Genomic DNA, 14,849 nt, shown 5'->3' on the forward strand with positions numbered 1-14,849 from the left:
CCGGGAGGCGGAGCAAAAAAATGATGCACAGTCCGATTTGCGTCAAAATTTAATGCCTGGGTCAGGGCAGGCGTTAAAATGGGGCAAACACACCTGTATTTAATCAGAACACACAGAACAAACAGCAGAGCAGCAGAGCAGCAACAGGGAGACAGGGAGGTGATTTTTATCCAGCGTGCACGTAGACGCAGAGCCCTGCAGCAACAACAGCAGCTACAACAACACCAGCAGGGACCCCAAAGGCAGCGCAGAAGGCAGGAGAGGATATTCCGCCCAAGAACAACCCTGCATGGCCTCAGGGAACACAACATCATACAGAGGTACCGGTTGAACTGGCAGGCCATTCAGCAGCTGCTGCGCAACATTGAACCGCAGTTGGCCCCCACTTTAGTGACACCCCGCACCATCCCAACAGAAACAAAGCTGCTTGCCGTACTTCACCTGCTGGCAAGTGGCTCGTTTCAAACAACTGGTGCCCTGGTTGGCGGAATATCACAACCATCATTCTCTGCATTTCTGCCAAAAGTACTGGATGCCATCATTCGCCTGACACCCCGCCACATCTGCTTCCCTAACACACTGCAGAAGCAGCAGGAAACAAAACAGGGGTTCTACGCCATCAGTGGCTTCCCACACGTCCTTGGTGCAATCGACTGCACACACGTACTCCTTGTGCCACCTGCTGCAACAGAACACCTCTACCGCAACAGGAAGCACACACATTCAATCAACGTGCAGGCCATAGTCGATCACCAGGGATTGATCACCAACATCGTGGCTAAATATCCTGGGAGTGTACATGACTCATTCATCTTCCGTCACAGCACCATCAACTAACACTTCCAGGATGGACGGTATGGCAATGGACTACTTGTTGGTAAGTACAGAAACCTACTTATATACACACTGCACAGCAACCCTCTAGGACACACGACACATACACCACAACAGCAACATCTAGACAGGCACACACTGAGGTCCATTTCTGCCCACTAGCCATGTTTCTTAAGTCACCATTGAACCTGTCACACATCGGAATTTACTGTACAGCCTAATGTGAAGACATTAATGAGTGTGGTTGCCTAAATGACACCTTGCAAATTGTAGGTGTCACAATGACCTTTACATTAATACATTGCATAAGTTTCAAGGTATGGGATGTACAGGGTACTTTGATATGAACGTGTTAACAACACTTACAAATTTAAATGTGCATGGAACTATCATCTCACCCTCAGTGAAGACACACGGACACCTGTATCACAAGTCAGAATGCTAGGGAGGGTACACTGTACTGCAAATCCCAAAACATATTGATGACAAACGATTAGCAGACAAACACTTGCTCAGCCAAGGAAACAACACAATGCAGATGGTATAGCCTACAAGTATAGAATGTCACATCAGTACACAAAAGAGTCACAAACAACACAAGACAACTACTGTCATTAAAGGTCTTTTCAATAGTGCCAGCTACATCTACATGATCCCATTCTGTGTTTTTCTTTCAGCTGATCAGGGGTATGGCATCCAGCCATGGCTAATGACACCATTTGGGAACCCGAGTACTGCTGCAGAGTGGGCATACAATGACGCCCATAAGAGGACACGCAGCATTGTCGAGCGCACCTTTGGGATCCTAAAGTCAAGGTTCCGCTGCCTTGACATCACTGGCGGTAGCCTGCTATATTCCCCCGAGATGGTCTGTAGGATCATACTCACATGTGCAATATTGCACAACATTTGTGTAAAAAGGAACATTCCCCTCCTCGAACCAGACCCATACATGCCTGAAGACGAAGAAGAGGAGGATGCTGGCCTGCAACAGGAGGGGGAACAACCAAACACGGCTGCTGGAGTACGTAGGCGCCAACACATTGTAAATAATTTATTTTCATAATTATCACCATCACCACTTAATGCACTATTGTAAATAAACACTGATAACAAACACCACATCATGGTCTGGCCTATTCATTTCTGCCCACCTTTAGATTGGAATATCTGAAGAAGAATGTCATCTCATTGAGCAATAATTATATAACAATCATGACACAAAAATATACACCACAAATGTAATGGCCACCATACAATGGGCAAATACACACACAATGTAAATGACAGACATCCTGTACAGTTCACCTTTGAAGGGCAATAGCTGAGGACCACACATATGACTCACATACATGTAGGAAACATGGATCATCGCAGCAGATGGCACACAACTAAAACACCATCACTCAACTAGGGGAAAACAGGCCTCATACATCAGGCAGTTCACATGCTAATGCTTCAGGAACAGGAATGTAGGACTAGACTCTTGCCAACAGTAATTCAAACTACTTACTATCATTGCAATGACTATCTGTCACTAGAGTTACACATAAGCAGAACATACACAGCACAAGTGCTACACCTATGACAAGCATCCAGCACATCACATCCCATCTACATGTCAGCCCTTTTCTAAAAACATTACACACACTTGCAGCTGCTTACACCCCACCTGTCTGAAGAGGTCCCTGGAATGCAGATTTGTGTACACTGAGATTCCCTCATCTACAACCACACTCTCACAAGAGTCATCCAGTGTGCCACACCCTTTACTATGCCTACCATTGTCATACTACCATCTCAATGCAAGGAACTCAGCTCATATAATACACTTGCCTGGAGTTTATAAGGCCTGGTATCACCTGTAGATTGATTCTTCTGTGAAAGGTACTGTAGGCTATTTATCAGCAAATCCCATCTGACAGGACTAGTGACACACAGATGGAGGCCACACCAGTGATCCCCTCCATGCACACCACCCAAATGTACATGCCCCGTCCCTGCTGATGCCTCCTACTGCATACATGTTGGAATTTGAGCTATTACATCATTAAGCTTTGACACTAATGTTGCCGTAGAAAACTTTATCAGGGTTCATGTGTCACCTTCAAAACAACACAGGACATATACAGTGTGACATCTCAAATGTGTACTGCTCCCTCTGACCAGTCCTAGTCAGAACACGTGATCATGTAATTACTGAAAGAACTTGCTCCTGATTGACCCAGCATCCTGTCAGCCTGACTGGCACCTGTCCGTGGGTCACTCTACAGATACCTGGGGTCCACCTATGGACCACACGTTCAGTCCAAAATCTCTTGTACCTCAGACACTAATTTGTCATTAGCCTCATCAATGTATACTCAAATACATAATATTGCATCATCTGACTGTTATTTGCATCCGATTTGTGACAGTGTCCTTGAATAGCCAAATCTTGGCCTTTCCGTTGTCTGGCCCTCATTAATGCCTAAACTACAAAGTGTGACAGTGGACCAGGACCATAGTGTATGATGGTGTAAATGGCCTCCATCAAAACCAGCAACCTCGGATAATGTCCATGAAAAGGTAACACATATGAGGACCCTGACTGTTCAAACGCTGAGTAACATTTTTCAAATGATAAAGATGAGTCGTGTGTTGAATACCAGCCATTTACTTCTGCACAGAGGCTATGATGTTTCCTGATACATTACCATCCACAGAGGCCAACTGGAGTAGAAATGTTGCAATGACACATGCCGGATCCAGACACCTGAGACATTCTCTCACTCAGCACACCAAGGTTGCCCAGTTGAAAGTCTCATTACACGTTTTCAGTGACAGGGTGGGACCATCCACGTGTAGGTGACCATGTCCTCAATGGCTTCTCTCAAGTTGTGCTACAAACAATACCCAATTGAAACAAGATTAGCTGCCACTAACTCATGCGGAGACCTGGAAGTTACAGTGACAACATACACCCTGACAGTTGACACTGGATCAATATTTGACCACACACATAAACATGTACCATCCAATCAACAAATTATTTGCAAGCAGCCAATCACAGTAGTGTCCCAGTTGTGACCTAGCAGGAAGAATGAAACATGCCACTAAACCAGGTAATGCATAAAGGGCCACATACATCAACAACCTATTTGCCATCAGGACATGAGGAATGTTGAGATTTATCAAAAAATATCAATGCAAAATGGTATGTCAGATTTCTCCAAAGAATCAATAGGGCAAACCTCAAATGGGCAAATGGGATTACAGAATGGCAAACAGTGAATCATACACTATTTGCTTCCATGAGCCTGCTGCTGCAGGTTTAGCATTACTGAATTTGGGAAACCCTTGGATAAATTTGCAAGTCTGGAAGAGCAAACCCTAGGGTGCTGGGGGCCTAAGTCCACCTCTACTGCCCCCTAAATAGACATTATATGTGCACATGTGAATCACACACATGCATAAGGCGCATGTGTGGCCTACATGTCAAAAGGAAAACACATTTAAGATATATTAACTCGTAATTAGGACATGGTTACCCCCTTAAAAAGTGTAGGCGACAATTGCACTACCTATTTGGCCTTTATATAAGTTTGATTACCGTGATAAATGTGGACAGTTTTTTGCTAAAGTATACATCCTGGTATACCATTCATATTTTGAAATTAGCCATCAGCAATTACCCACATATGTGTACAATTATGAGTAATATCCATTCTGACCAATCATTACTGTTGCACTGTGAATACCTTCTATACCTCCTATAAGGGACATTTGCCATAGCTAACCCTAAATGTGTATCACTTAGCACCGTTTGGTCATGACAAAATTCTTTTCACAATTTGACAAATGAAAGACATATTTGTCATAATGCGTCATATTTCCGCGCATACAGCTTGTGAGTCATAATTTTTGACGCATAGGAGTGCAGATAATGCTGAGTCAAAAAAATATCCTAAAAATATATATAATACTATCCAGCATTACATGGCCACCATTTTTTTCCATAATGCGTCATATTTCCACACATACAGCTTGTGCGTCATAATTTTTGACGCACAGGAGTGCAGATAATGCAGAGTCAAAATTAATTTTCATATTTAGATATCATAATTGGCAGCGGCTTAATTTTCAACTCTAGAACTGTAAAATAAGCCTCAAACAAATATAATGGACCAATGATGAAAAAAAAAAATTGACTCTGCATTATGTGCACTCCTGTGCGTCAAAAAATATGACGCACAATCTGTATGCGTGAAAAAATGACGCATAGCGGGAAAAACGGCGGCCATTTTATGCAGGATGTGATGTAATAGGATATCCTGTTTACAGAATCTGTACAGTGGGTTGTACTGCCATTTGATAAAGTTTGTTTTGACCAATGACTTTGTGTTTCACCACTGCGCATATTAGTTGCTCAATGTTCACCAGTAGCACATGGTATGTTTTGTTCAGTTGAGCCGCCTATGGGCTTTGACATGGCATTAGCCATTACTTTCTGTATTCAGCTCCGCTGCCTATTGGCTTTGACATGATATTATATATTGCATTTTGTACTCAGCTTAACTGCCTATTGGCTTTGACATGATATTCAGCTCAGCTGCCTATTGGCTTTGACATGATATTATACATTGCATTTTATATTCAGCTTAGCTGCCTATGGGCTTTGACATGATATTAGACATTGCATTTTGTATTCAGCTCAGCTGCCTATTGACTTTGACATGCTATTAGATATTCTGCCTATGTGCTTTGACATGATATTATATATTGCATTTTGTATTCAGCTTAGATGCTTATTGGCTTTGACATGACACTAGACATTGCATTTGATATTTAGGTTAGCTGCCTATTGCCTTTAACATGACATTGCATTTGATATTTAGGTTAGCTGCCTATTGCCTTTAACGTGGAGTTAGATCTTGCAGTTGAGAATCCAAGCTGTATTTTTCCAAGCTGTGTTTTTGCACCAGAGAACCAAGATGTTTTTCTCACAGTAGACTAGACATGATAAGAGAGAGTACATGGGTGTTGTTTTTTCTTCGCTTGAGCTTGGGAACAGGAGTAGTCTTGGAGACCTGGCCAGTCTCCAAAAGGCTTGCTCAGTTTCCCAGGTCTGAGAGGAGGGGGCACACCTTTGTAACGAATGTAACAGGCTGCAGAGGGTCAGATTCGAATCTGCCGGACCTCGTGCTGGAGCTTGGCGCAGGCTGCCAGCAATCCCGTGTGGGTAGATGAATCTCTCTTTCTCGCGGCTGACAGGGGTCATCAGCTTGCAGACCTTAGAAAGATGAAGCTGTAGATAGTTCCCACACGGTGAAGTATTTGTTTTGCTTTGCATTCAATATCTTATAAATATAACCTGCTGTGTATATTGCAAACTGATATATTTTGTTTGATTAACGCGGACTTGAAAGCTACTAATTCGTCATTCATAAATATTGTGGTTGGGGAAGAATTACAACAATAAAAGTCTTCTTTGACCTCAGAAGTGCATTTCTGTTGTGTTATGTTAGTGCTTAGAAACTAGATAAGAGGAAAGCACTACAATTGGTACCAGGAGTCGTGGGGTCGGTCATTAAGAGGTGATTAAGAGGGTGTTGACGAGTTGGTAGATTTCTAAGTGCACACTTTGAAAGTGTAATTGTTTTTGTTGTTTGGAGAATTACAGAAATTGTTTTTTTTGGAGAATCACAGTAGCACGGCAGACCATGTCTGAGAATTCATGTGTTGATAAACTGCCTGATGGTGCTACGAAAAACTGTGAATTGTTTTCTGTTTGGGGAATTACAGAAGAAAATGCATGTGTAGCTAAAATGCCTGATACTTTTGGAAGTAATGATGACAGAAAGGTCTGGATACCTTTATCTGCTTACAGAGAAATGCAGGAGAAATGTAGGAAGTTGGAACATGAAAATAGGAATTTACGTGAGCAAATTAGCCCGACTGAAAGTTATAAAAAGGCTGTTTTTGAAGAATCTTTCTTGTCCCATTCCAGTAATGAGGGGGTTAAGACAGCTCCGAGCTGCACTGAGTTTTCGTGTGAGCCAGGGTTTTTGGCAGACAAAATGCATTCCTTAACTGATAACACGGACGAGAGAGACCAGAATGTGATTTACGAGTTACCGTTGCAAAATGCACAAGTAAAACTAAAGATTTTAGAGCAAGAGCCGACTTTCATTAGCTTGTTTGATTTTTGGAAAAAGAATAGCCCTCATTTGAGTGAAATCCTAACACTTTTGTATATGATCACTGTGAAAAATTATATGCAGCTGCGCGCTTGTGATTTGGCAAATGAAATAATGCAGACTTTAGGTTTTTGCGCAGTGCAAGAAGGAAATACTTATGTACATGTAACTCAAGAACAAGGAAAAAAAATAGTGCCCCTAGCTAGAATCATACAATGGATCTGGTACTTGCAAGACAGGGCTAGAGTACCACAGATAAAAGAATTACCAATGAAGTTGTGTGCACCATTTGAATTCGTGTCTACTGAAGATAAAAAGCATGTTTGTTTTACTAATGATTCATTGACTGAAATGTTGTTTTCTGGCACAGTAGAAGAAACAGCGTTGTATAATGTGTGTCAGATTTTAAAGCAAGAGCTACGTGAGATGTGTCATTTTTACGCTGATTTTTGGTTCATTGCTAATGTTTTAGCACCTAACTGGTTCAATTACCTTGCAGATGTTAATGAGAAAAATTCAGAGAGAGAAGTGTACACCCAGAATTCTGCCTTAGTGGGGATGGCTAAGTGGGTGCCCCAGAAATGTGAACAGCTGAGAGAAAAAGCCACTTACAGGTGGGCAGAGATGAGAGAGATGCACATTCCCCTAGATTTGATAAAAACTGTGCAGCACGAACAAAAGCAATCTGTCATGCAAGCAGTCACAGAGCAGTTGGGGAGAGGAAAGTTACCAGGACAGAAATGGCAAAGTGATCAGGTTTTAGGGAGAGTGATTGCTGCAGATTACCAAGGAAAAATCGAAATTATGCTGATACCTAGAAAAGAATCTGATTTATTCATACAAATTGGAGACAGAATGGCCCAAATTGGCAAAAATGCAGTGAATGAAGGTTTGGTAAAGAATGAGTCTGCCCCAGCCCTTCTGACAGTGCAAGAAAAGGGAAGCTGTGGTGCAGCAGATAAAAACCTCAGTGCTGATGTGTGGGCTGAAGCCCCAAGTGATCCTCCAGAACCTGCAGTGAATATAACAAAGGGCCCCCAAAACGTCCTGCTGATTATAAAACAGGGAAAGAAAGAGGAAGGGTGCAGTTTAAATGAAAAATTTTATTTGCAAGAAAAGTCATACTTGTTTCTTTTGCAGATCCTACCACGTTTCGCCACTGTCCCTGAGTGTGCTGTGTGGTTCCCCTTCCGGTGTGTGCGTGTGGGGTCGGGGAAGGGACAGAATCCCCAACCTGAACCTGGCTGAGTAAAGTGCCAGCACCATGGATCCATTTTGCGCAAACTGCGCCTTCAGTTCAAGTTCAACTTGTTTGATTGCATTCTTCCACTGGAACTAAGCTGTGTTTTTTTTTTTTTCCCTTCTCGTATGGAATTCTGACTTTTGCTTACCTTCCAGAAAACCTTTCAGGTGGACCGTGCACCTTTACATGAGCAGAACTCATGCCACATCAAATTGCTAACACTGTTGAATTAGAGACTCACTCAGAGTATAAAAATTGCCCAGTCTTTTCTATGTAGATGTATCTGATGTGAAAGGTTATGAAATCAATGTGTTAATTCACTTCTATTGCTTTACAGGGATTGCTTTGATCATAATGTTTTTTTTGTTTGTGCTGATGTTTTTTGTTTTTGTTTGAAACAGGAGATATGTGAAACAAAAATTCATTGGTCAAAGGGCGGAATGTACTGCCATTTGATAAAGTTTGTTTTGACCAATGACTTTGTGTTTCACCACTGCGCATATTAGTTGCTCAATGTTCACCAGTAGCACATGGTATGTTTTGTTCAGTTGAGCCGCCTATGGGCTTTGACATGGCATTAGCCATTACTTTCTGTATTCAGCTCAGCTGCCTATTGGCTTTGACATGATATTATATATTGCATTTTGTACTCAGCTTAACTGCCTATTGGCTTTGACATGATATTCAGCTCAGCTGCCTATTGGCTTTGACATGATATTATACATTGCATTTTATATTCAGCTTAGCTGCCTATGGGCTTTGACATGATATTAGACATTGCATTTTGTATTCAGCTCAGCTGCCTATTGACTTTGACATGCTATTAGATATTCTGCCTATGGGCTTTGACATGATATTATATATTGCATTTTGTATTCAGCTTAGATGCTTATTGGCTTTGACATGACACTAGACATTGCATTTGATATTTAGGTTAGCTGCCTATTGCCTTTAACATGACATTGCATTTGATATTTAGGTTAGCTGCCTATTGCCTTTAACGTGGAGTTAGATCTTGCAGTTGAGAATCCAAGCTGTATTTTTCCAAGCTGTGTTTTTGCACCAGAGAACCAAGATGTTTTTCTCACAGTAGACTAGACATGATAAGAGAGAGTACATGGGTGTTGTTTTTTCTTCGCTTGAGCTTGGGAACAGGAGTAGTCTTGGAGACCTGGCCAGTCTCCCAAAGGCTTGCTCAGTTTCCCAGGTCTGAGAGGAGGGGGCACACCTTTGTAACGAATGTAACAGGCTGCAGAGGGTCAGATTCGAATCTGCCGGACCTCGTGCTGGAGCTTGGCGCAGGCTGCCAGCAATCCCGTGTGGGTAGATGAATCTCTCTTTCTCGCGGCTGACAGGGGTCATCAGCTTGCAGACCTTAGAAAGATGAAGCTGTAGATAGTTCCCACACGGTGAAGTATTTGTTTTGCTTTGCATTCAATATCTTATAAATATAACCTGCTGTGTATATTGCAAACTGATATATTTTGTTTGATTAACGCGGACTTGAAAGCTACTAATTCGTCATTCATAAATATTGTGGTTGGGGAAGAATTACAACAATAAAAGTCTTCTTTGACCTCAGAAGTGCATTTCTGTTGTGTTATGTTAGTGCTTAGAAACTAGATAAGAGGAAAGCACTACATGGGTGTACTTTCACTTTCACTTTGCAGTGTCAGATTATTCTAGACTGTGTGGCTGTGTGGAAAGTGTTGTCCTGTGTGTTAGTGCTTTTGTGTCCAGTGTACCTTCTCAATTGTGCTTTTGCCATCATTGTCTTGTTGTTGAATACTGTCTGAGTCTGTGTTGTATTATTTTGTCAAGTCCAGTGTTTCATTTATTGTCTGTGGGAGTCTGTTGTAGTGTAATATAGGGGTCTTTGTTTTTCACCACTCTACCTTTCCCCATTTCCCCCTTTTCCTTTTTCTCCAACTTTTTCACCTTTGTCAGTGTTGACATGTCTGGTAGGCCACGGCTTGCCAGGATGGGTGAGGAGGAATTGGGGGGATTTATATGGCTTGTTTGCCATTTCCTCACACTCATGCTGGAGGCTGGGGGTAGGGTGATACAGGGGTATCACATGGAGGCCAGTAAAGTCCGGTGGGGGAAGATGCGCCATCACTTGGTCCGTGTCTATGGTAGCCTAAGGAATGAGCATCAACTTAAGCACCGCTGGGCTGATCTGATATCCAGGGAGCAAGATCTGCTGGACCACCTGGGAATCAGGATTGGTGGCCATGTTGGTGAGTACACATCAATTACATGTGCACAATTTAAAGCTGTGTGGGGACATGTGATGATTGTTACCCAATCTGACAGATAAGTAGCTGATTGTGTGTAATGCTAGGGAAAGCTACTGGGTAATTGATGCACAATGTGAAGGAAGACAAATGCTAGCAGTCAGATAGCTCATGTTTTCTACACATACCGGTTCCCTGTAGCAGTATGTAATGTAGTGCTGCCTTTGTGTCAGACAAGCAACACGTTAATGACTCAATTAGAACTCTACAGGTCACAATAGCCAGTGAAAAATGGATGTTGAAACATCCAAACTACATATGTAGACGCCATAGCTAGACTGACATTTGTAAACCCAACATGATGCTATAAATGAGTGCTGCCTTCACGTCAATTGAAGTTAGCAATGTTGTCCACACATATGTCACATGTGTGTCTGGTTGGTGTGTGGAGAAAATGACCACATAGGCTGTTTGAGCTTGAGAGGTCATGCAGTCCTCAAGTAACCAGCTTTTGGATGTCTCTCTTGGATGCACATGATGAGATGAATGCACCCCTATATTGTTGGGGCATACTAATGGAGGTGCATCTTTGACACCACATGACTGTCCAGGCCACTGCATGTGTGTAGTAGGGTGTGTAACTGTAGCAGGACACTCATCCAATGTAAATGTTGCTCAAGAATAATTCCATGCAGTATGAGCATGTGTGAAAGTGTTTCATTACGCATGTCATATTCTCACATTGTATTTGTAATTGCAATTGTTTGTCAGTGCACGGATTCTGAGTATATACTTCCTTCCATGCTTTACAGGTGGACCTGCACCGTACACTGTGGGAGAGGTGGCTCATTTTGCGGACACCGACACCTACAGTGAGTGTTGCATGTGTGCTATTTTAAATGTTAGCTGGTGATGCATGATGGACTACTGTGTGCTCAACAGAATTCAAGGTTTGATGCGCTGCCCATTCATTAGTATTGTTCCATTAGTGGGATTTCAATTATCACTTCAGTTTGAGTAGACCTATGCTTATCCATTTCTCAGATTTTGGGTCTGTAGGCCATTCCAGTAGGGTCCGCTATGGGGAATGGGGTGAGTCATATGGAATACACTGGTTAATGTAAGAGTTGCTCTGGGACTTGTCTCGGACTGAGTCTGCATTTCAGACTGACATTCTCCCAGATAGCTTCTGCAAAAGGCTTGTCTGAAATATGCTGCTTCCCTAGTTAACGATGGACTGAGTACACTGTAGGTTGGATCTTCCGTGGGTATGTACTTCCACAAGTTGAACTAGAAGTGTGTGGGACTAGAGTGCAATGGCCTAGGTGTACATTCTACTCATGATCATGGGTGTTCTTGCTCCTCTGTGTGTGTGGTAAAATATGCCTCACTGGTAGTATGTGATGTTGGCCTAAGTCAGTACATTTTGACATGTGTGGACCTTGGATAGGACAAAGTTTAGCTGACTCCAATTTGTTGCTAGGCCTTCACTGGTGTTGTGTGTGTGGAGGCAAAAACTTGTTGAGCTTTCTAGACACTCCTGGGTGTGCATTGATTATGGGATTGTTGGTTGTTCTTCCCACCCCACCCTCAAAGACTGCCATGTGTTTTTTGGAATAGGGTACCTAGGACTGTAGCAACCAGTATGTTACACATACTTGTGACCATTTGCAACTTTGTTTTGAACCTAGTGTACACACTCGGTTATGGCACATGAGTTCTATACTAGCAAAAACAATTACAAATGGCAGATATTGAGGGTTGTGATTGTTATCACATAGACTGACATATGTAGTGAAGGCAGTAGGCGGAGGAGGTGCAGCCATAATGTCAGCTGCATTACCAATTATTTTGATGAGAAGTTTAGGCTGATGTCACCCATCATGTAGAGACATGTATATGCTAGGTGTGAGATGCCCTTTTGTATGCAGGCTTCCCATGTAATTCCTCTGAGACTTTCAATGATCTATGTGGTGAAATTAGCTGTTACAACTACAATAAAAGTAATTTCCAAATGACCCATTGTGCTATTCCACCCAATGCATTTCCTATGGTAAATAGTTGCCCTTTCTCTTCACAGCTGCAAACATGAGTGCCGCACAGAGGCATGATTTTGAAAGGCGGGCAATGAGATACCGGCACATCCTGCAGGTGCAGTCGGGGTTCCGACGGATGGCCCGAAAATACCAGGCGGATCGGGCCTCCGGAGCATGGTGGGCCTCACCACAGGGTGGCCCAACGTTGCCCACTACAGCCACCACCATCACATCCACCAGTTCCCCCCAAGTGGCCCCAGCAACGGCGGGGACAGTTGTCCCTGCCTCTGCAGCACGACCTGGACCCAGCAATTTCAGAGCTGCAGGACAGTCCAGTGGGCTACAAACAACTCCCACACCGAGCACCTCTGCCAGCACACAGACAGCAGCAGCACCTCCTTTTGACCCTGCGGCATTCCAGGCTTTAGACAGGAAAATGGACAAGTTCATTCGGAAGGTGGACAAGCTGAGCCAGGATGTGGCGTACATTAAGAAGCGGGTTAGGTCCATCAGGCGGACCCTACGGAGGGCCAACCTCTAGGACTTATTTGATTCATTTAAATTTATCCCTCCCCTCTCTCCTCTTTCCTTTTTATCATGATAGGTGGGTTTTGGGGATTAGTGTTAGGTTAGTATAGGTTGTTGGCTTAGTTAGTGTTAGGGAGGAGGGTGGGGGGTCCTTATTCTTTCTATTTTCCATTTTTGAGTGTGTGTTGTCAATGTTGGGATTCCTGTCTGTTTAGAAAAAAAAGAAAATAAAAAAAAAAAATAACAAAAAAAATATGATTGTTTAGGATAGTATAGTATGTTTGTAGGTTAGTATGTGTTGTCCTGCATGTGTCCTGTCTCATAATGGTGGGTGGGGGGTTGATGTTTAGATCGATTCGTTATATGTGTAGAGTAAGTTTAGATTAGGTTAGTTAGGGACAGTTGTGAGTTAGGAGTAGTCAGGTTAGATTAGTGTAGGTATGACTTTTCCCTTAGTTGCCTCTGGTGTGAATACATATGAATAAATATATAGTTAACCCTTTGCATTATGTGTTAACTGCTACTTGATCATGGCCTTGACATCAGTGTAGGTGATTGTTTTTCTATGACATTTGTGTCCTATGCTACACACCTAAGAAAATAGAGGTTTAAAATGGCAGCTACCCCTGTACTAACTTGGTAAGTATCCACCATTTGATAGAACCACCATTAGTAGTTTACATGGATCACCAAGGAATTGTGTTGATGAGTATGTATTCTACATCACAAAGTGTGCTTCCAGACTTGGTATTGTGGGTAATTTATTAGGTCGGACTGCAGTGTGATGTTCAGGGACATCTTTGTATATGAGGTGTTGTTAACACTCTTGTCTTGTTGTCTTCATTGCTGACATAGATCATGTGTGCAAAAATTCAGCATGACTTCCCTTCATGGAAGTATACTCGTAAAGGGTGATTGATGCTGTGTTTAGTTGTGTTTGCTTAGATTATACTGCATAATTTCATGTTTTAGTATTGCATGGTGCCTACATTTATCAGCCACCATTAGTTGACTTTGATTGTTATAGATGGAGCATTATTCTGTCCAACACAGCATGATTGTGTGTGGTTTGTCCCTTCATCAGTTATTCTCCTCAGGATGGTCAGGCTATGATGCAATCCGGCCCACTGCACAGATGTATCAGACTACATGATGTCAGGACAGTTGTATTGACAAGCTACATGGTTGTTACACAGGCACTTTAGAGTTATCTTCTGCACAGTTGATGTGTCAAAGAACACAGAGACATATTAGGTGGGCAAGTGCTATTTATTGATAGGTGCTGTAGTGCAAAATGTACATTGTGCATGTTTGCTGAGTCCGTTCTGGTGCATTCTTACATGGTGATCCTACAGAAGGGGTGTGGATGATGCTCCTGACATGCTGGGGTGATGTTACAGACAGTGCAGAGGGACAGGATTTGCCGATTAGTAGGAGAGAGACATTCACTATCAATGCTGACAAGTCATACAGAGGTTAGCAGAACAGTCATTGAGTATAGTTGTAGTGAGACTGGCATTTGACAAAACGTAGGACCTTGGTCAAAGTAGGCCATGGTGCAGGGACTAGTGCTTCCGGGTACTCTTCTGTGTGAATGTGATCTGTTCCATGTCTTCTTCTTCTGATGTGTGTGTTGCCTGCTTTGTCCTTGTTGTTGTTGGTTGTGAAGGGGCAACACACACCTCAGTGTTAGAAGACGTGGAGTCAGACATCCCGGTGGCTGCTCACTGTGAAGGTCTTAAGGGCAGTACTGCAGCAAGGAGGGCCTGCTGGTTTTTGAGAATAGCAGCTA

This window comes from Pleurodeles waltl, chromosome 4_2 (assembly GCF_031143425.1).
Source record: "Pleurodeles waltl isolate 20211129_DDA chromosome 4_2, aPleWal1.hap1.20221129, whole genome shotgun sequence".
In the NCBI taxonomy this organism is placed as follows: Eukaryota; Metazoa; Chordata; class Amphibia; order Caudata; family Salamandridae; genus Pleurodeles; species Pleurodeles waltl.